The sequence below is a fragment of the Ylistrum balloti genome, unplaced genomic scaffold (genome assembly GCF_031769215.1).
Source record: "Ylistrum balloti isolate Yb309-2 unplaced genomic scaffold, AGI_CSIRO_Ybal_v1 Utg370542, whole genome shotgun sequence".
In the NCBI taxonomy this organism is placed as follows: domain Eukaryota; kingdom Metazoa; phylum Mollusca; class Bivalvia; order Pectinida; family Pectinidae; genus Ylistrum; species Ylistrum balloti.
This window is the reverse complement of record NW_026782344.1, coordinates 483001-506195: the sequence shown is the minus strand read 5'-3', so window position 1 is coordinate 506195 and position 23195 is coordinate 483001. Positions and strand designations below refer to the sequence as shown.

The window sequence follows — 23195 nt, the reverse complement described above, 5'->3', positions numbered from 1 at the left end:
TTCAAGAGTGAGTCCATGTAAATCTTCCTTTGTTCATATTTTGGCCTATTGATTTTGACTTTGGATTATGATTATGTTGACGTGTTGGTATTTTCTTGTTTTGCTCTGACCAGGGTGGTTGCATACATTTACAAGGTTGAGTTTCCTTTCTTCCATGTTCTAGGATGCTGCTTACATGATCCAATCTGCTTGTGAGGATGGTACACTCACAAATTCTAGTCTCGGTCCAATCTTTTTGCCTCTTTACTAAATGGATGACCGCCTCCAATAATCTGTACTCCTGGTTCTAGGGGACATAATCTAACTGGTAAAGCTATGATCTGGGTGATTAGCCCTGCATGGTTTCACAGTTATATCTGATTAAGTGAGACACAAATTATTTCAAAACTTTATTTTTTTGTGAAGTAGCCTTCATTCTTGAACTTTTGATGTTCATCTTATATATATTCAATACCGGTCTAGGTTATATGCCCTTGTTTCAGTATTTCAATGGTTCTGTAGATGGTGAGCTGCACTAATGCTAGCCTTTCAATATAATTCTCCCTTGTTTCTGTATAGGCATAGTTCTGTTTCCTATTGTCATGGTTCTTTAGTAGATGTAAATTGAGATTATATTGTAGAACTTTCACTTTATATCACATTTTGCTTTATATCATCTTTTCATGACATAAAAAAAAATTCATCATTATGTATCCATCAGTTGCTTATAATACCTATGTAGTCCTTATATATATGGTTTCAGAGCTATGAAAAGATTTCACATTCTGCCGAAGGTTATTTTCTTTAAATTTCCTCTTTAAGGGTATATATTACTCTTAAATCTCTTCTTTTTGAGATGTGAAGAAAGTCAACACGGATTTGTTTAATTGGATCAAAAAATGCCATCAGGGAGAAATGATACAGCAGAATCAGATGTTGTTAATCTGTTCCAATTTATGGTAGATTATATATTTGTGTGTACAATGGCAGAATATGTGAGGGTTTCTATTGTGTAATTTATGTTGGCCCACTCTGCCTTTGATACAAGATTCCATGTCAGTGGAATGAAGCACTAGGACTCAGCCTGAGTGGTTCATGCTGTGTACAGCACCATAAAACATGGATGACCATGGTAGGGATAGCAAAATCAAGGCAAGTACCATAAGTCTATACTCTTATAGACCCATAATGTAGCACTTAATTGAAAAAAGAGGTCATAAAGAAAATTGTTTGATGACCATTTCAGAAATAATTCCTTATCACACTTCAAGAAATATAATGTCACCAAAAATATGTTTTTTCCCAAACTGAATGTCTAACACTCATTCACTATTAATTTGGTTTGTCCCTCCACCTGACTCATCTAGTTGTCTCTGTACCCTGAGCTACCATTAATCCTGTTGTCCTCAAACCCAGCCATAACTTCTGTTTGTTTTCAGTTCAAACTATTTGATCTTGTTCCCCTAAAAGCAAGCCATCACTTCTGTTCGTTCCCAGTTCCAACCATTTGATCTGGTTCCCCTAAAAACAAGTTATCACTTCTCCTGTTTGTTCCCAGTTCCAACCATTTGATCTGGTTCCCCTAAAAACAAGTTATCACTTCTCCTGTTTGTTCCCAGTTCCAACCATTTGATCTGGTTCCCCTAAAAACAAGTTATCACTTCTCCTGTTTGTTCCCAGTTCCAACCATTTGATCTGGTTCCCCTAAAAACAAGTTATCACTTCTCCTGTTTGTTCCCAGTTCCAACCATTTGATCTTGTTCCCCTAAAAACAAGTTATCACTTCTCCTGTTTGTTCCCAGTTCCAACCATTTGATCTGGTTCCCCTAAAAACAAGTTATCACTTATCCTGTTAGTTCCCAGTTCTAACCACTCCTGATCTGGATATCCTTAGAGCGAGCCATCATTGATCCTGTAATCAAAAAACTAACCTATCACTAATCCAATTGTCTTAGCCCCCTACTAACGATAATCCTGGTGTCTCTACGGGAAACAACCACTCTTACTGACGCCCAACCATTGAGGTGTTGCAACATCGATATGCATGCATTCACCAGAGATGTTGTTGTTTTCCAACTCTCCTTTCTTATGCAGCCAATACTGACCCAATATTTTGTCTTAAAACCCAGAAACTACTTCCTGATTGTCATCACAATAAATCACGTCGCAAAGATTGTTTGTTTGGCTGTTAGGTTTATCGACCCGTGAAGAGCAGGTGGTCTTTTTTAGGCTCGTTGAAGTATCTGGTAGCTACGTCACTGAACAACATATGGGAGACCTGTCACTTTCCATCCAGTGCAAGGAGGGTAAAGCTTTTTCAACCAAAGCCAAGTACTCCCAAGACAACAGATTGTTGTTTTCTCAGCTTCCTGAGAAACAAACCACCATAGGTATAGGAAGAATGAAACTGCATACCTTGGGTTTTCACCTGAGATGAGTGTGACATAAGCTAATGCTCTACTGGCAGAGCTGACATGGCTGTTCATTGTGAAGACACCAATTCAGTCACCCTTAATCCAGTTGTCCTAAAATTCAGCTGCCAAGTTGAATTGATGATTAAACCATTCCATATATATCTTGTTGTTTCCACACTCAGCTGCCACTTAATATTTCTGCTGTCACTCAAATCCCAGTCACCAGCTCACTAATACTATTGCCCAACATTCAGCCATCACTAATTATGTTGTCACAACACTCAGTCACCACTAATCCTGATGTCATAACACTCAGCCCTCACTGATGCTATTGCCCAACACTCATCCATCACTAATCCTATAACCCAACACTCACCCATCACTAATGCTATTGCCCAACACTCAGCCATCACTAATCCTGATGTCATAACACTCAGCCCTCACTAATGCTATTGCCTAACACTCATCCATCACTAATCCTATTGCCCAACATTCAGCCACCACTAATTATGTTGTCAGAACACTAAGTCACCACTAATCCTGTTGTCATAGCACTCATCCATCAGTAATCCTGTTGCCCAACACATACCTTCACTAATCCTATTGCCCAACATTCAGCTATCACTAATCCTATTGCCCAACACTCAGCTATCACTATTCCTATAACCCAACACTCAGCTATCACTTATCCTATTGTCACAACATTCAGCCCTCACTAATCCTAATGCCCAACATTCAGCAACCACTTATCCTGTTGTCCCAACACTCATCCATCACTAATGCTATTGCCCAACATTCAGCCATCACTAATTATGTTGTCACAACACTCAGTCACCACTAATCCTGTTGTCCCAACACTTATCCAGGATTATAGAAGATATATTATGCCCATCCATTTTAGATACATGCTTTACAGTGCATTCATTATTAGCCATATCTGGCCTTGTATAATTCTGCCCTCTCTTATTCTGTCACATCAAGTACCTTCCTGTCAAGTCGTATCCTGAACTGCTGTTATCTGACGTTAGTGAATTAATTTTTTAAGGGATTTTAATAAAACTTAATTCACAGTTTGACAGCAATATTTTAGACAAGTTCTTGTTACTGGGGTCATATATTAAGTTAGGTTGCAGTTACTATTTATGGAAATTTGTCAAACTTTGTTAAATAGTAATTTGATGGAGCAGGAACCTTAATGCCATAGCCAGATGTTTTCTAGTTTCTGATGGCCTCAGGTTTCAGCAATCAATTTTTTTTATTCCAATCTATAAAATTATGTTCTGTTTGAAATTGCATGGAAGTGTCATTAGATTCAAATAAAATTTCAAGATAATTTTGACAAGTTGACTTGATTGTGGCATAACTCCAGTGCATGTGATACTCTGTGGAATTAAATATATCACATCCCTGAGTGATTCATGGCATGTTTTCATGACAACATCAGAAATGATCATTGACCAATCAGGGATGAGGTGAAAAGACAGACAGAACACTAAATTAGAATTGAATGGGTCAGTTGTAGAGTGTGGTTATGTAATTTTAGGTCAGGAACTCCTAGTAAGTGAATGTTTCTTGTCAATTGTGAGAATTCAAGATCAATACAAAATAATGCAAGGTGGTTTTGTTAAGCTGACTCATCAAACTGTGCTGTGGTGCTGTGGGATGTGTGGTGCTGTGTGGTTCAATATACTGTGGTGTGGTGTGTTTTGTGGTGTTATGCTGTGTGATCTGCTACAAGGCTCTCTGTAGTATGATGCTGTGTGGTATTCTGTGGTGTTGTGCAGTGCAGTGCAGTGTGGTGTGATGTGGTGTGGTGTGGTGTGGTGTAGTGTTTGTGGTGTGGTGCGATAAGGTGTAGTGTAGTGTGGTGTGGTGTGTTGCAGAGTGTCGCAGTGCAGTGTGGTGTGGTGTAGTGTGGTGTGGTGTAGTGTTTGTGGTGTGGTGTGGTGTGGTCCGATTTGGTGTGGTGTAGTGTGGTGTGGTGTGTTGCAGAGTGTCGCAGTGCAGTGTGGTGTGGTGTAGTGTGGTGTGGTGTAGTGTTTGTGGTGTGGTGTGGTGTGGTCCGATTTGGTGTGGTGTAGAGTGGTGTGGTGTGTTGCAGAGTGTCGCAGTGCAGTGTGGTGTGGTGTGGTGTGGTGTGGTGTAGTGTGGTGTGGTGTAGTGTTTGTGGTGTGGTGTGGTGTGGTCCGATTTGGTGTGGTGTAGTGTGGTGTGGTGTAGTGTTTGTGGTGTGGTGCGATAGGGTGTAGTGTAGTGTGGTGTGGTGTGTTGCAGAGTGTCGCAGTGCAGTGTGGTGTGGTGTAATGTGTTTTGTTGTGTTATGCTGTGTGATCTGCTACACATAGCGCTCTGTAGTATGATGCTGTGTGGTATACTGTGGTGTTGCGTTGTGTGGTGTTGTACAGTGCAGTGTGGTGTGATGGGTGTGGTGTGGTGTTGTGTGGTGCAGTGTGTGTGATGTGGTGTAGTTTGGTAAGGTGCATGTGGTGTGTGGTGTGGTGTGGTGTGGTGTGGTGTGGTGTGGTGTGGTGCATGTTGTGTGGTGCGATTTGGTGTGGTGTAGTGTGGTTTGGTGTATTGTGGTGTGGTGTAGTTCGTGTGGTGTGGTGCGATTTGATGTGGTGTAGCGTGGTGGTGTAGTGTGGTGTGGTGTGGTGTAGTGCGTGTGGTATGGTGTGGAGTGTTGCAGTGCAGTGTGATGTGGTGTGGGGAAGTGTAGGTGTGGTGTAGTGTAGTGTGGTGTGATATGGTGCAGTGTGGTGTTGTGTAGTGCGTGTGGTGTGGTGAAATTTGGTGTGGTGTAGTGTGATGTGGTGTGGGGTAGTGTGGTTTGGTATGGTGCAGTGTAGTGCGGTGTCGTGTCGTGTGGTGTAGTGTGGTTTAATGCAGTGTGGTGCAGTGTGGTGTGGTGTGGTGTGGTGTGGTGTGTGTGTGTGGTGTGATGTGGTGTGGTGTGTGTGGTGTGGTGGGGTGTCGTATGGTGTAGTGTAGTGGGGTGTGGTATGGTGTAGTGTGGTTTGATGCAGTGTGGTGCAGTATAGTGTAGTGTGGTGTGGTGCAGTGCAGTGCAGTGCTATGCAGTTTGGTGGTAAGACATTGATGTGTTGTGATATGATGTGATTTTGTTAGATATTAAACTTGTGCTACATGGTGTGAGGAGTAGGATAGCTCTTAGTATACTATATGCAGACATAACAACATCATTGTCATAGGGATTAATATGAATATGTTTTCTGTACACTTCAGGTTCAGTGGTAAACCCCGATAGGTTAGGCAGATTTGTTGCCAAATGGGATGGTATAGTTGTCAGATAGGTTTTGGAATCCTGGCTGGTAATATTTTGTCACTCATACACATACCAGTAGATATTTGTTGAATGAATTACTGAGATTCTGTCTGTCATTTTACATACAAGGTCACATGGACAAGATGATAAGTTGTCAGGGTTAATACAACATGTTAGACAACGTCAACCTGTATCAGATTGTGGGTGGAAAATTACACATATGGCACATAACACATGTACCACAGGCATACAGATGGCAATTTCTTATGTGTTTGATAACTATGCTTGCTTTTATCAATGGTAAAACTGCAATTTTCTTAATTGCACATTGTCATTGTGTGCTGTTTTGATTAGACCAGTGTACATACAGTAGCTACCATAGTTGATATTGGATTGCTGTTTTCTTGATTGAATTTTGTCATTATTGGTGTTGTCACTTAAAGCTGCATTCAGATTCTCATTTAATCATCAAATTTTTAAAAATGAAAGAAAAAAATTCTCACCTTTGGCTGTTTTAAATTTTTTTCATAGCAGAAAAAAGTATTTCGCAGACAAATGTAACAAGTTGCCTGTGGTTGTACTAATATATTGTATAACAGATGCTACAGGAATGTTTGTTTACAGTTGTGAAATGAAATGATCCACAACTACCACCAGTCAGCAATGCTGTGTGTGGTGCAGGAGAAACCTGCATGTTATTGAGAGACTGAAGAAGGGTGAACAAAAATACCAATCTTCACAGGTTATTTAGGGGAAGAGTGTTCAAGAACTTCAGACATTGTGTGTGGTTGGTCTCTATCTCAGCTTGTTGGTTTTTCTTATAAAGCTGAAATCACAGACTTAACTGTTGTACTGTCATTGTTGAGACCTGGGCAAGGTATCTTTCATTCCTTTACCTATAATGCTTTGAATAACATGTGCCAGACCTTCTGTATGATGTTCATTGAGGTTATGTCAGCCACCAGCAACAACAAAGAAATCTTAAGCTTCAAAATGCGCCAGTTAACCGTTGTTGGGGCAAATAAACAAACAAATATTTAATAGACAAATGATTTTTAAAAATTCATTTCATGATGTCAGAAAGGTCATGATCACCTTGTCTGGGCATATTTTGATCCATAGAGTGTAAAAACATGATATATACAAGTGTTGTCTGACCAAGAAAATTAGCACCTATTACAATGACTGCTGCATTCAGAGGTCTAACACATGTCAAAAAGCAATTCTCAAGTGAGTACTTGTTATTTGTTACATCCAATAGATACAGCTAACTAATGTATATGTGTAATATGAAGGAGTAATGCAAAACACTGTCACCACTGAGGATTCTAACAATCCACATTTTGGTCTCTAGATACCGGACATTCTACTGCTCCACAGTACTTATGTAGTGTATAATTCTCATTCCCAAACTTGTATAAATATTTTGGGTCTTTTCTTACACTCAGAGTTTGCCAAAAAGATGGTGGAGATTATGGATGCTCTGTCTAGTATTCATAGATATAAAAAGTGTAAATTTGCATTTAAGAAGAAAAATTTCAAGTTTTATTGGGTTTTTTTTTATTCATCTTCAATCTTTTTTTACTTCCAGACTAGATGTATGATTATACATAAATTGATCTGTTTTTATGTTTTCGTGACTTTTGGATAAATTTCCTCACAAAATATTTAAGAAATATCTGCTAATGTAATCAACAGACTGGAAGTAAAAATAGAATGATCTATTAAGCTGAAAGGACTGTTAGACGAGATGTGTCCAGGTGTTAATGTCATACCTGTCAGTTTCCAGCTTCCTATTGTAGTTACTTAGCCCTAATGTCCATGACTGACCAATGTAATGGTAATGTTCGCAGGTTATCTTTCCCTGATGATGTCAATAATTCCTCGGAAAAGTACATTTCCATCTTTTGCATAGAAATTAGCCGACAAAATACTGCACTGAATTCCTTGTAGTTCACCAACATCATAAAAAAAGTGATGAAACAGTTCCGGTTTGGAATCACACATACCTGCTGATCATATTGAGAATGCTTCATTTTGATATATTACAATATCACCACTAAATTGGTCACTGTTTTTTCAGCACATCAATATTTCAATGTTATGATGAGATAAATGTTTAAAGATTACAGATCCGTGTGTGATAAATGTTGCCTTTTTACCACGTGATCAGAATTGATCAGGCAGTAAGGTTATGGAGGGTTGTTAATCATTGTTAGATATATTTGTAGGGCCATAAAGTAATGGATAATTTCACGGTAATCACCTACACATCTAATGGTGCTGTATCAATTTGATATAAAAATCGTGGTGATGGTTCACTTATCTTCACTGGTACAAGCCAGTGTGGGAAACTGCATTTACAATACACATAATGGTCACTAATGTACCCTACATGGATAATTTGTAAGTACTCGGCTTGTTGGTGCCACAGGCATCACTTACAATTTTAGACACCTGTATCACCAAGAATGACCACAACTTTTTACAGTATAACAAATATGTATACTGTTTATTGTAAAAGTGGGTTTTCTTTATTCTTCTTTTTCTTCACATTTTAATTTAAAATTTTCAAATGAAAATAAAATCATTACCCATAGGGCCCTCATGTGTGACATAGTAGCTTAAGATTTTATCTGATTTGTGAATGACCCATTACATGACCCAGAATCATTAAACACATTGATGGTGAACTTTATCTACACATTGTTAACAGGTACAATCAGAGCTTTGATAAAATCATTGTGGTTCTATCACTCTGTCAGGATGTAGAAACATCCTTTCTCGGTAACCTTGAATTCAATGATTGCCAGAGGAAGCTTTTATCAATTAGAATTAGTCATGATTTTCTGCATCAGATTACGTGTAATTGTAGCGGGAGAGCAATGACCTTTAAAGTTATTGGTTGGTTTTCACCTTGATTCTGATGAAACATTGAAGAGCTTTGTTTGTGACCTTGAAGCTGATTTTTATGTCCCCACCATACCATATCTTGGGACATATCAGTGTTGACCATGTCCCTACCATCCCATTCTGATTCAATGTTATATCTTAAAAGAACTTCTCAACAGATTTGTTTCATCTCTACCCTATAGTATCATCACGTTCTGCACCAGATCAGATTCTCATTGTATAGGAGTGTATATTTTTGCCAATGAAGAAAGTTTCTTTACTTAGTATATGTATACTGTAAAACAATTAATTTTCATGGAATCCCTGGCTACCATAAAACCACGAATTTATATGCTCATGAAGTAATAAACAGATAAAAGTTGAAATGAGTTAAAGTACTGTACCAGTAGATTTCCTAGGCAACATTTATCCATGAAATCATGTGCCAATGAAATTTTTTATTTTTGGAAAACCACAAAATTTGAACCCCACAAAGATATATGATTTCACAGTAGGTGTTCAGTATATGAAATATGACGCTCATCAGAGTTTATAAGATGCAGTTTCAGGTTATTTGAAATTTACTAAATAAAACTATTAAACTAATCTTAAAAGGGCAATTTGAAAATCTCAATCTTCTTTTTTGTTAAAAGTGGGAATTCTGTTTTTTCTTTTTTTAACCTGTTAATTCAAGATACAAGTTGTTCTATTGTTTTAGAAGGGTTTAGATTTTGATTAGATTCATTTTTAACTGATAATGTGATTTTAAATTGACCGCTAATAGTTGCTCTGCGGAAGCACAGCTAACATTACACTGTGAATAGTGATGTAGATACCATTATCCTAAAACATTTGGGAAATCATTAACCCAAACTCAAAGCCATCACAAGACAATTTTGTTTGGTTATAAATAAGCGTAGAAACACATAATGCTAGAAATGAGCAGAAAACAGCATTTACACATCATGTTTGTAGAAAATAACATGCATAAAGACCATTTGGTAGAAAAAGATGCATGAGTCATCATAGACACATTCAGTGTAAAGTGAGGATATAACTACAGTGGTGTATTCTGCCTGTTTCTGTAAGTGTTTGGTAAAATAATACATTAAGCTGATGTGTGAGGACAATAAATCCATTAATTCTTAGTTCTTTTTTATTTGAATTTGCTCTAAACATTTGTTTCGATTTCATTTTCATGTTGAATCTAATATTTCTTTTGTAAAATCTATTTCAGAAGTTTTTTTTGTACTTGAAAGTGTAAATATATTGATTGTTTGATAGAAATGTTTGTATGACTATTGTCTTAATAAAATATATGCCAAATGTAACTATAAATTGGCTTTCTTCGACCTAACTGGACGTTACAGGTAAGCGGGTCAATCTTATTGTTACAAGTCGTAAGGTGTGAAAAGTTGGCCAGTAGGGCAGAGATGATGTTTACGAAATGCGTCCAGGTGTGACGTATGACCATTCAGGCATGAATCCATACATCCTTTCCTCACTTACCTGTAATTAAACTGTGTGTGTTTTTTGTGATAGTCGGGAAAATGAAGTGATATTAAACATTGCCCACTTGAAAATAAGTAAAATTATCAGATGTAGGATTACATAGAATATGTAACAAAAAATTGGCAAAGAAAATGTGATATTAACCAGAAAATGACATTAACAGATGTGACATTTAGTATAAGTATTTAGGTAGTGAGACCAGAGACATATATAACATATATGTCTCTGGTGAGACTGACTAATGAGTTTCAAACACATTCAGCTTCATATTATATCCTTTACAGTAGATTTATTGAAACTTATGAATGTATCATCCTGCAGGATTTCTATCATCATCATTACGTGTATTATTGATAGCCTTCATTGATCTGTGATAGAAGAACGGAGCAGTATTTTAAGTGTAGAAAATTTGAGGAACCAGCAGGCTAATGTTTGATTAGGAGTAATTGTGGTGGTAGCTCCAATCCAATTCCTTAAACACTCCATCAAGCAAATTATAGTGTGCGATATTTGTAAGGAGAAACTTTACTATAGAATGTTTGTTTGCAAAACGTTCAATATGTACTCAATGCCTCAATAGTGTCAGTTACACAGCCATTTAAGGGGAAGGATGAGTCTTTTAGTGAGGCTCTCGACAATGAATGAACTTGTTCAAGAATTGGTCAATAAGGATGCACCTGCTTTTATTAAAAGTGTTCATTTCACATCGACGATATTCTACGAGGTGTTGTTATATATAGTTAATTGTCCTCATCCACCTGCTTTTCTGTTTAAACATATTTTTTTTCTTTTTCTCCCTTTCAAAATATACACCAATTAATGCAGGAGGACGTTGAAGTGTGTGGGGTACTGTGGTCTGTCACTTGTCGGTATAACTACAAAAACAAAAGCGGTATCCGTGCCTCGGCTAATCAATATCAACGCAGCAGCAGCAGCTACATCCCTTGGGTAAAATTGATTTCAAAGATTATTGACAGTGCAAATACACCATTCTCAACTTAGTCATTTAAAGTTGGTGGAACAGAATCCGGCGATTGTTGCAGAGTTAATCACGATGTTCAAATATTACCTTCCATAATCATTAGTGATTACGCGTGCAGGGGAACTATTTACTTTGTTTTCTATCTAGTCATCACACTTACACTGTATTACACTGTGTGTCTATTGATTAGTGGGCACAACAATCACAAACACTGAAAATTATACTGATTTTGGATGTCAGTTTTCATTATTTTTAACTATTTGATTGAAAATTTCATTAAAACAAAAAAAGATTTCAAAATTTTTGCATGGAAACTTTTAAGGTATATTTGTATCTTCTTGGTGAATTAAGAAAAATTCTGAGGATAGATTAGCATGATAATATTGTCCCTGTCACCAAGTCTGCCTCCAAAGCTAACTATACCTGGGTTTAAACCATCATTCTTGGGAGAATTCAACTTTTTGCCTGAATTTAATTTTCAGGATAGTGCTGGGCCCCCCCCCTATCTGATTGATTTACTATCATTGGTAATAGAAAATGATATTATTGAAAAGAAATATAATCAAATTAATGGAATGTGTTATGTTGTTTTTAATTTTTGTCCATTTTCTGAAGAAGCTGTGGAAGAAACTCCTTGTCTAATGCTGACATATGCCTTGCCTTGCTACATGAAGTGCATGTGGATTTGAAATTGAGATTTTAAAGAGAATATTGTTTGTTACAAGAAATTCGGTACTTAAAGTGCATCATTTATTTTGAACTTTTATCATTTGTTTTCCTTGTTGTTAATACTTCCGCTGTTAGCTCACTCAGCCAATGGGAATTCAGATGCAGAATTTGGTTTACCGAGTTTGTCACTCCCTAAACACTCATGGTCATTTTGAGGCAGGGCCTCTTTTGCATTAGCTGGTGACTACGTCACTGAACAACATACAGAAAGCCTGTCACATTATTCAGAGCAATCTGGATAAAGTTTAATTTCTTGTCCAATGCACAAAGGATATAATATTTGTGCTATGGTGAACTGTATGCTGGTTGAAAAGTTGTCTGATAGATGTTGAATATACCTGAAAGTCAAATATTTGCAAGCAATACCTGTGTATATTGAATCGCCAGTTTCAAAATTTATTTTAAGGAGGGAAGGAAATTAATTAAGAGCCTAACAATAGTATTCTGTAACATTATTCAGCAAAATGCTCGGTAATAAGCCCACCCATAACAACAGAATACTGTATAACCTATTATTTTTACGGTGGTGATATTTTCATAATCTTGCAGTACATTAACAAAATTGAATTCATTGAAATATTATTCAACTGTCTTTAATGCAAATCACGAAAATTTCAATCCATGAAAATAATTAGCTATATGCTTAACAACCAATGCTTTTTTTATTGTCCTACTACAACCTCAACCTTTGAACTTTGTGTCAGTCTTACCTGGCTCCAGGGCTTGGGTAGGCAATAAGGGACCATGGTGTTGATAAGGTAGAATAGGGTACATGTTATGGTAGATGAGTGTCAGAATCATTCCCCAGATCCGGGGTTATGGCTGACATCACTATATAGATGGCTTTACTTGTAATGGTAAATCATTTTTAATATCTGAGTTAAGGACTGGTATCTCATACAGGTGGATTTATTCCTAATGAATACATAGATTCTGCAAATCACTACTAGTGATATAATTTTGAATTTTAAAAAGTACTTGAAAGTTTTGATTTAAGTGAGATTCTGCAGTCCTATCGGTGAAGCAGCTGTCCAATCTTGTGTTGAGGTTTAAAGCCCAAGGCAGGATTATTTTCTATATATCTCTATCATATATATAACCCCATATCTGATTGATTCACGATAATTTCCTGAATTTGTATTTTTTTCAATTATAGCAGGCCTAAGGCCAAGATCCAAAAGATATGCAATGTACCTACAGGCCAAAAGGTGTCAGGTTTTATCCCCTAATGCGCACTGGTGAAAAACGATATTATCAACAGAGGAGGTTTAAACACCTTGATGTTTCAAGCAGATTGCATAATTTCCCTAGGGGTTAGAACTACATATGCAAACTGTTTTTGCAGTAAAATAAACTAAGGGTTTGGATTAATATCCAGTGATATACAAGGCATGCAATATCTGTATAGATTTTCTTCTTGGTTCAGTTTTTAAGAAGACCTAATGATATGTTGAAGCTGCAGAGATAAGGAAATGTGTTGGGTGATTCCAACACGTTTTGACACACAGAGATTCATTTAGATATAGGATCAAGATGTTTGCAGTATACAACATAAAAATATTCCATTTAATTCAATCAATATGTAAGGCAAGTCTGAATTTGGGTTTAAGCTGGCAAAGCTTGAAATAGTGCATTAGATGGGAAGTTGAATTCATCTGATACTGACATTTGTAATTTGTTGTGTTGAAGGGCTGTCAGATCTATTGATATAACTGACACTGATCTCCTTTCAACAATCAAAAATCTTCTTCTTTAGAACCAAAGGTCCTTTTGTCATGATGCCTAGTCTCATTATACTTGTTCTATAATTGACTGTCCTATTTTTGTTAAACATATGATCTTGGCCAACTTTTAAGGTCTAAGTGGTAATTCTTTATTCTTTATTTGTTGAAAAAAGATTTGGAAGACTTGGGAGAATTTGCCTAATACCTTTTATTCAGCACCTTCTGGACTGGAGGACTGTTAAGGAATCAAACAAGACCAAAATATGACATAATCATGATACAATGTCTATTGATTGTTGTTAGATTTAATTGAAGATTTGTTAGTCATCAGAACAGTCAAAGTAATGTAAGGATGTGTTCAAGATTCCACATTAGCAAAGATCATATCATATGAAAATGGTTGTTCAAGAGGACGCTGACAGACAATGTTATGTAAGGACAAGTGTATGAGAAGACACTGACAGAAAAGGTCATGTTAGGATGGATGTTCAAGAGGACTCTAACAGACAAGGTTATGTTACAGACAAGGTCATGTGAGGATGGTTGTTCCAGAGGACTCTTGAAAGACAAGGTCATGCAAAGATTTTTTCAAATGACCCCAATAACCAAGGTCAAATGAGGATGGAGGTTCAAGAGGACACCAACAGAGGAAATAAAACACAAAGATCCCAAGAAATGTTATGAAAGGCTGATCAGTTTTAACATGTTTTTTTTATGGCTCTTAATAATCATTTGGAAAACAAGAGAAAATCCCTGATTCTGCAGTTGTACATAGTATGGTTCATCAGTCTCATATTATTCCTCAATATCAGGTATTCTTTCACCTTCCTGGAAAGTTGCATCAATCGTAATGTTTCTTTATGTCATGTGCTTGATTGGTAATCTAGCATCAGTTTGTACACTGCTGCCAAACCAGCTGTGGATTAAGATTTTCAACCTCAAACTCCCATATTAGTTTTTTCTTAGAGTTCTTGTGTTTTGGCTTAACTTATAAACTTGAGATGCAATATATTAGAAGTGATGTTTTCCAATTGAGTTGCTGTAGTCTTAATTGTCATCCAGAGAATTTCACATCGATATAGATATTACTGCTAAGTATTACAATATATGGCCTAAAGCCATGTGTTTGATTTAAGTAAACATGTACTTGATAATTATACCAGCAATGTCATACTTGGTTTACAAAAAGCAATTACGTGGCTAGCCTGCCTGTTGATATACTATGTTTCGACAATAAATAAAAAATGGTACTGTTTTCATGTTGTATTATGGCCCATCAACCATTTAATTTATTTAAAGCCCTGAGTTTGTGTAAGCACAGTTTCCAACTATTCAGTTTGGGTCATAGTTAATACTGAATAACACAGAATATGATGAAATGGTATATTGTCAATGATACAGTATATGTAATCATGTGGAATGTGCCAACTTTTGTATGTATCTAGTGTCACAACATCATAAACACAGAAACCATTGATAGTGAGAGGACCACTATAATGAATGATTCTTATTTATTGCAAAAATATAATCATTATCATTGATTATACTTTTAGCATTTTTTATGAGTGAATGGAAAACACTGAAAAGAAAGAAAGAAAGAAAGAGAGAGAAGGAAGGAAGAAAGGCAGGGAGGGAAGAGGGGAGGGAGGAAGGAAGGAAGAAGGAAAGATAGTTTGATGTACAGCTTTTTTTGTGGGGGATTTATTTTCATTACTTTCATCTATACTCTTAATCTTCAAATTCATATGCCCACAAACTAATGAAAATTAATATAAATATATTTATTGAGCTTTATTCATCCACAAAAATAAAGTGTCCATGAAATAGCGTTATTTTTTAAAATTTTATTCTTTGAAATTGAATTCCATGAAAATAACTGTTTTAACAGCAAATGAAATGTATAGATGAAAAAGCTGAGCATTTGGATTTTGTCAATGCACTTTATGTACATCAGCTGAAACTAGTGTGTGTGGAAGATTTAAATATCATGCCTCATTTCTGATCTTAAATGCTGTGTTTCAACATTCAATTAGATACTACATTCATACACAGTTTTGGTTACATCAAAACAATATATAAAGATGACTTTTAAATTATTTTTTTTTAAATAATGAAGATTTAATATCTTGGCGAGTTTGGTATTAAAGATTTAATATGTAATTAATATATATAAATATCAATTGAATTATTAAACATTATTCAAGTGTAGAAAATAATGATAAATATCGAGCACACACTAATGTATTTGTAGATGTCTGAAAGAATTAATATGATACCCATCATATTATATATTATGCATGCGATGAAGTCGGATACTTCCATTCTATATTCAGAAATAAAGAATGTATTCCTTCTGGCATCTGGTTGATGCTGATCCAGGGTAATGTTTTATGTATTCTTTGAGAGGGACTGGGTATTATATAAATGGTGTTTCGGTAAAAACAACATTGTGATGTCTAGTGTCTAGCACCTATGCAAATTGAAAGTGCTGGAGTCGAGACCACAACTTAGTGTTCTCTAGGGTATTATGTCCATATAGCAAAGAATCCTGCCATATTTATATTAGATTATATATAGAGAAATAGAAAATCTGTTGAAAGACAGGATCAACTTCAAGCAAATATTTTTTTTTTTTTTTTTTTTTGGGGGGTGGGGGGGGGGGGGGGGGGGGGGATAAATTTCCAATTTGATTTATAGGTAGTTTAAACTTTCTTGATCTTATGTGAAAGTTAAATCAATCAATTTGTTCTAGGTAACCTCACATAAAGATCAAAGGTGCGTCGTTCAATGCTCCCTACCTGTGGTATTAAGTGTTTCTCATGAAACTGAGTAATGGAACAGTCTGTGCTGTTGAGATGGTGTCCTTTCAATGGGCAAGACACTTAACCCTAATTTCTCTAAATGGCATGCAAGGGTCCTCTTGTATGTTGTTCAGTGAGGTAGCCACCATCTTTTACAAAACAACTTAGGTCAAAATGACCCTAGCTGTTCATGGGACAATAAATCAACAAAGAAATCCATTCCAGGACAAAAATGAATGATCGATTCAATTTACAGAATAAAGACATGAACTTGTATGTAAACCTGATACAGTATCATATTTCTCTCAGCAATGATAAAGCTTACACAGTTAATTAAGAAAATGCATTTGTATTAAGTTTAACTTAACATCTGTTAAAATTAGTACAAGCAATCATGATGATACCAGAAATCGGAGGTGTTCATTTGTTTCACGGTTTGTTTTCAGCTTCAAAATCTCATTTGTGTTAAATTCTTTTTAAAAAGTTTGATGAAGTGTAAACAGATTTGAGTTTCCTTTTAGGTAAAGCTGATTCCTGGACTAATGGTGCCTGAAGTTCTATCTAGTTTAGTTAATGGTTGTGTAACTACGTAAATGGCTATTTTTGTGTGTCAGCTTCCAAGAGATACCATACATGGTCAATAAAATACAGAAGCTGAGAACATTTGTCTGCGACAGCCAACATGTTCTTGTGAAAGGTGTGACCGAAGGAGGTGTGATGGACTCATTTGGACTCATCTCCTACCGAAGTTGAATCATTAAGATGGAGTATTCGGTTACAGTCGACCCCATTACCAAGGAAATGTGACTCCACCTGTCATTACTGGGCTAGTGGACAACCTTTCACTAACTCCGTGATTCCAATTATTGGTTCACCATCTGAGTACTTATTGAATTGGCCTTGGTCATCAGCGTTATCATGGAACATTCGGCAGCTACGTACAAGATTTTCAAAGAATATTTTATTTTGTACCTTAAACTGTTTGTTAGATTTATTTTAAGTTGCAAAATTATACATGTAAGTGTTTCTCTGAGTCATTAGTGCTCCTATCTACTGGGTTTGGTCAGACTACATGCTGCTTACAAAGCTAATCAGCATTGCAATCAAATCAATAGTAGGATAACAAATCCCAGTAGAGAGCTGAATCTTATAACAAGAGTATTGGGAGAGAGATATGGCTTCAGTTCTTGCACCTTTCTCTATTCTTCTCCCAAGATTCACTCAACTTGTCTTCTCTACTCAACTTTGTTTCTCCTCTTTCCCTGTTCTCCCTTCCACTTGTTCCTATCTCCTTTCCACTTGTGTCCGTCTTTTCCTCCATTCCCCTCGTCGGCAACTGTCACTTGTCTCCCCTGGCCTCCACTCATTTCCCTGCCCTCCACTTGTTTTCCTGACTTTCCTGCCATTGTCTGCAACAAGTCTCCCCTCCCTTCCATTCATCCCCAGTCCTCCATTTACCTCCCTTCCCTTCCCACCCTCCAGTTCATTCCCCTCCCTTTCCCATCTCTTGTCTCCCCTTTTCTGTCTTCCCTGCCCTCCACTTGTCTTTCCCCCTCCCCTCAAATAGCCTCCCCTTTCCCTTCACATATTTCCCCCTTTCTCTGTCTGCCCTGTCCTCAGTGCATCTCCCCACTCTCCACTTGCCCCATTGCCCTCTCCTTGTCTACCCCCGTCCTCCATTTGTTTCCCTGCTCTCCACTTGCCTCCCCATTTCCCTTCACTTGTCTCCCTCTTTCTTAGTCTGCCCATCCCTTCTACTTATTTCTCTTCTTCCACTCACCTCCCCTTCCCCTCCATTTTCTCTGCTTTCTCTTCACTCCTCTCTTTCCCTTTCTGTCTGTTTCTCAACACCACTTCTTGCCCCCTTTCACTCCACCTGTCCCCCCCCCCCCCCAACTATAACCTCTAATCAACTCTGCATTTTCATTCCCTCCACGTGTTTCCAGAAATCCCTCTAAAAACTTGACAACATATGCATTTGATCATACTGGTTGACCTTTTAAACTGCGGAAAGTATCTGAAAAGCTAAACATATGCATTGGCATAATGATGTTGACCTTGACCTTGACTAAATCTTAAGACATCAAGATTCAATATCATCAGGAAATTTATTTTTTAAATGCAATCTACAATGTATTTCACATCATAGGATCGTTCAGAAATTATGACCTTCACCTCTGACACATGACATCTTAACTTAGAGAATCAGGGAAAAGTTCAGTGATCCTGGTGGCTTGGAAAGCCTATCCATAAGAATTCAATCATTTGTTTTATGTATTGTCCTGCAGTATATAAGCCTACCCCTGACTTTCAAGCGAGACTTGGTATATTGATCCCCTGGGGTGTTTCAGGTAAAAAAAAGGGAGAGTAATTAAAATTTCTCTCTCTTATTATCCACAGTAATGCATTTATATGGAAAACTGAAGTGTAAGTATTTCCTGTTGAAAAGAATTTACATAAAGTTTGAATATTTATGGAAACTTTATTCTGAAAAGAATGATTAAATGATGAATGACTCCATTGTGTTTATCTCGTAAGAAGGAGAGATTTGGGAATTCAAAACAGCTGATAAAAAAGAAATGACTTTGAAATAATTAAAATATATATATATAGATGGTTCACACAAGTGATTGCTGTGTTGGGTAAAGAAATTCTGTGTATGTATGTACCAGTCTCGCTGATCTTGTTTGTCTCCGTACAGAGATGCAACTGAAAAAAAATAAATCTATTGATTTCTCTTCAAGACAAAACATTAACTGTCAAGTAACGTTAGAAAACTCCTCCAGTCTCCTCCTCCCTGATACAGAATGTTGATATAGATCACAGAATAGTTTGTATGCATGAAATCGTAACGTTTCAGGATGTTTTCAAAATCATTCAATAAATACTTAAATTGATTTCATTTTATGACGTATATTGCTTTGAGAATTGGCAGATAACTTTTGTAAATGATTGTAAAGACTAATTTGATAATCTTTGTGAAGATAAGTGTGGAAGGAGATGGTATCTTTTGTGTTGGGATCTTCTGTGTATTACATGCTACAGATATAGTAATGTCTCCTTTGGGAGTTGCAGCCATATCACTGTGATGGATTGTTCATTAAATATTTATGTTTACCAACACACAAAACCCACAAAGGAATTTGTTCTATTGTGCTGCTTTTTCAGGTCCTATCACTATTTGCTACTTTTCTGACTTTCCCACTGAGACCTGCCATAGAAAATTGATGTAGATACATATTCTGCAGCTCAAACTGCCTCCTGTATGCCCTAGAGTTGACATTTTGTCTACAGAAGCCATGTAAGAGAGTGTTCTATTCCTGTCAGAGTCACTCTGTTGGAACCCAATTTCCCACTGGTTGTAAATATCTACACAACCATGACCACAAATGATTTATTCAATGGCAGTTTTCTTTCCATATTTAGACTGTATTCCCAAATCGGTCAAAGATCTATACGGTGTGTACTGACGTTTGAGAATTATTGCCAGAGTTTATAATGACATAATATCTTATGTTAAATGACAATCATGGTACATGTTGGGATCTGCTTACAATAAAATAAACATCTTTTTGTGAGAGAATTATTTCTGTTGAATTTGTGGGTGCTCTAAATACACAAATGAGATGTCCATAAAATGATAATAACAAATAAAAATTGACATAGATAATAGTACTTGCAGATTTCATGAATATTCATGAAATCAAGTGTCAACAAAAAATGCATATTTTTGGGAAACCTCCAAATTTTTGCACCTCGAAAATAAATCATTTCAAAGCAAACAAAGAAAGGTTTCAATTTATTAAAGGTCTCTAATTCCCTCACAAGAATTTGAATGCCAGCAGTTCTTAAATGCCACAAAAACTTAACATAACAATTTTACTTGACATACTTGTTCCCTGTCATGACATCATGAACCCTAGTTATTTTTAACTGAGTGGTCAAATGTCATGGTTATTTCAGGTCATATAGAATACTTTGTTTTAGCTTATTAAGAGAGAAAGTGCCAAGTGCCAAAGACAGGGAAACTTAGCATACTAAAAAAAGTTCCATATTCAACTTCAATTTTCTTCAAATCAAAAGTTATAATGTGGAGGAAAAAAATACATCTTTGATCATGTTATGATTACACAATTGATTTCTGACTGTCCAAGCCAATGAAAAAATACTCATAGGCATGCACAAAAATACTATGAAAAAGATATTACAAGGGGAATACACTGGATAACAGCCGAATTATGCCATTAAAATATCTTGTCTTATCTGTTTTAACTGTTCAATTTTTCGAAATTTAAATGAATATATTTTAATTTTTAATAGCAGATGTTGTTATTTTAATAGATCATGTGATTTGAAATTACATTTTTGGATGATGTGTTATTTGTGTTATTGTGTTACAGATGTCACAAATGAATTGACCTGAAAGATCATAATTCATATTTTATTTCATATATATTTTTTTACAGACAAAGGAAATTTGAAATTTTGCTTATTTCATTAAAAAAATAGAGCATAATTTAGTAACATTATGTATCATAGAAAATTCATGGGAAAACACAAAATGACTAAGGTTGCACTAGATGACTTCTTTTCTAGAAATGTTGTAATGTGATTTTTCTTTGATTTTGTAATTTACTATCAATTATGGAACTATTAATGGTAGTAATATCAAACCCCAATCTTGTGAAACATCAATGGCTTAACGAAATGTGAAACCTGTTGTGTTCACTGGGCTCCGTATAATTGGTGTAGTTTTAGGCTGTGTACTGTCGTTATGGTTTTGGAACACTGTCAGGTGTTTCATCAGAATCCTGATGTGTAATTAGAGTGTCACATACTACACCACATCGTAAATCGAGTATTGATCCCTCCAAAACGCAATGAACCAGAAGCTGCCGGACACAGCCACTTAGTTCCGCCAGAGTGTCACATGATCTGTGTCACATGATAATGGATATATTGATGCCCTGATTCCTGCAAATTTAAAAGTTGACAAGGATGGTCTGAAATTATAACAAAGGAACAATAATAACTAATTATATGTTAAACTGTTTGATGGTTTCATTACAAAGTTGTACAGGAATTACAGGGTAACCATATCTTAATTATATCTTAAACCCTTTGATGGCTTCATTACAAAGTTTTACAGGAAGTATAGGGTTGTCTCTTTGATTACTATGTTTGCATATTGTTTGACTTTATTTCTGTTGAGCTGAACCAACCAGAACAGAAATTACTATGTATAGAAACCTTCAGTAATAATAAAAAAACAACCTCAAATGACACTTTAATGACAAGTTGATTGTTTTGGAATATTTCACTGACTATACATATGTGTTCTCTACTTGATCTGTCAAATCTCTTCTGAAGGAATGATATATATATCAACTCAGGGCGCTGTAGCATGGAGAAACTAATAAACCGTTTAATGACTGTTGTCAATGAAATAACAAAATGTGTTTTATAGCCGTTTAATATTGACAATCATATTGAACCATGTGTTATATAATGATATCAATATTTTTGTCATTTCCATATGGTGGCAATGAAACTGAACAGTAATATAAAAAAGGTACATGTTGTATCTATTTAATTCATTTTGCGGGATTTATTTTGCTTGATATATACAACCTGAGTATGAAGAGAAAAGCAGCTTCTTTTAATATCATGCTGTTTAATGTCACATTTTGGTTTATATCATTGTAATATTTATCACACATTAGGCACATGATATTAAAAGGGAAGAATTCATTCAATAGTTTAATAAATTATCTATATTTTGGTCAGTAAAGACAATGATTAATATCTGGTAATAATTTTGAATATGCTAAGTTTTTGTTTTGTTTTATTTTTGTTTCAGATGTCACAGAGTCACTTACGAATGGAATAAAGAGAGATATTTGATTCTAATGGACACCATTACTGTACCATACTGAATAAAAGTGTTAGAGCATCACAATCTTTTAGATCAACTGTGGTGTGATAATGTCGAAAGAAAGTATACAAATATGTGATGTGACAGCCATTGTGTGGCATGACGAGTTTCATGATACTTCCAGTGTTGTAACTTCCTGATTAGACCTCTGTGAGAACTCCGACAAGAACTCAGTGCTGGTTGGTGTATGATAGTTTCCTGATAAGCTAAGTGTTGTGTTTAATGGTGCGATAGTTGTCAGATTAGTAGTTTATTATGCAAAAGTTTCCAATAAGCAGATATTTATGTGTGTGATAGTTTAAAATAGGCTTCATGTTGAGTAATAAGTTTTACAAAAAAACAGCAATAAAGCACAAGTCATTTGATAGTTTATATCAAATTCAAGTTATGTGTGCTACATGAATATTCTCCTGATTATAAGCCATGAATTGTGTAAGATTTTTGTATTACACTACCAGAGAACAAATAGTTCCCCACTCTATGTATTATCATGGCTCAATAGGTTGCAATTCAATTGTACAAATGCTAGATTACAAGCAATTCAGTCTGTTAGCTTAGCAGATCTGATGGTATTGATTTTCCCCAGTCTGATTCTGGTATTGGCCTCATGGGGGTAGTTGGTTCAGGAGTCTGGCTTTGTGACGGAGACGAGAGTCTGTAACCCTGGCATCTCCGTATCAGGGACATACTTGAACAAGTTTGTACTCAAATGCAATTTTCCAAGTATTCCCCAATGAAATCATATTTGTTAGTGTCTTTGGGGAAAAATTGGAACCATATTATTTGTATTTGAACACAACTGAATTTGTTTGGTGTGTTTAGTTATTATTCAATAAACTCCTGTCTAAACACTAATTTGATGTTTTGAAACATGACTGTCTTTAACAAAAACAGAATGACTGTTTTTAACTAAAACAGAAATAAAAGTTATCTTTTTGAAA

At 35.9% G+C, this 23195-nt stretch overlaps 1 long non-coding RNA gene across 1 annotated transcript in view; it reads left to right on the top strand.

The window, feature by feature from the left end:
* The window catches only part of LOC132556054 (uncharacterized), a 25717-nt gene extending 2522 nt beyond the window's left edge, over nt 1-23195 (top strand). Inside the window, exon 2 of the long non-coding RNA XR_009554461.1 lies at nt 22180-23195. This is a non-coding gene — a long non-coding RNA (uncharacterized LOC132556054). The remainder of the gene's footprint in view (nt 1-22179) is intronic.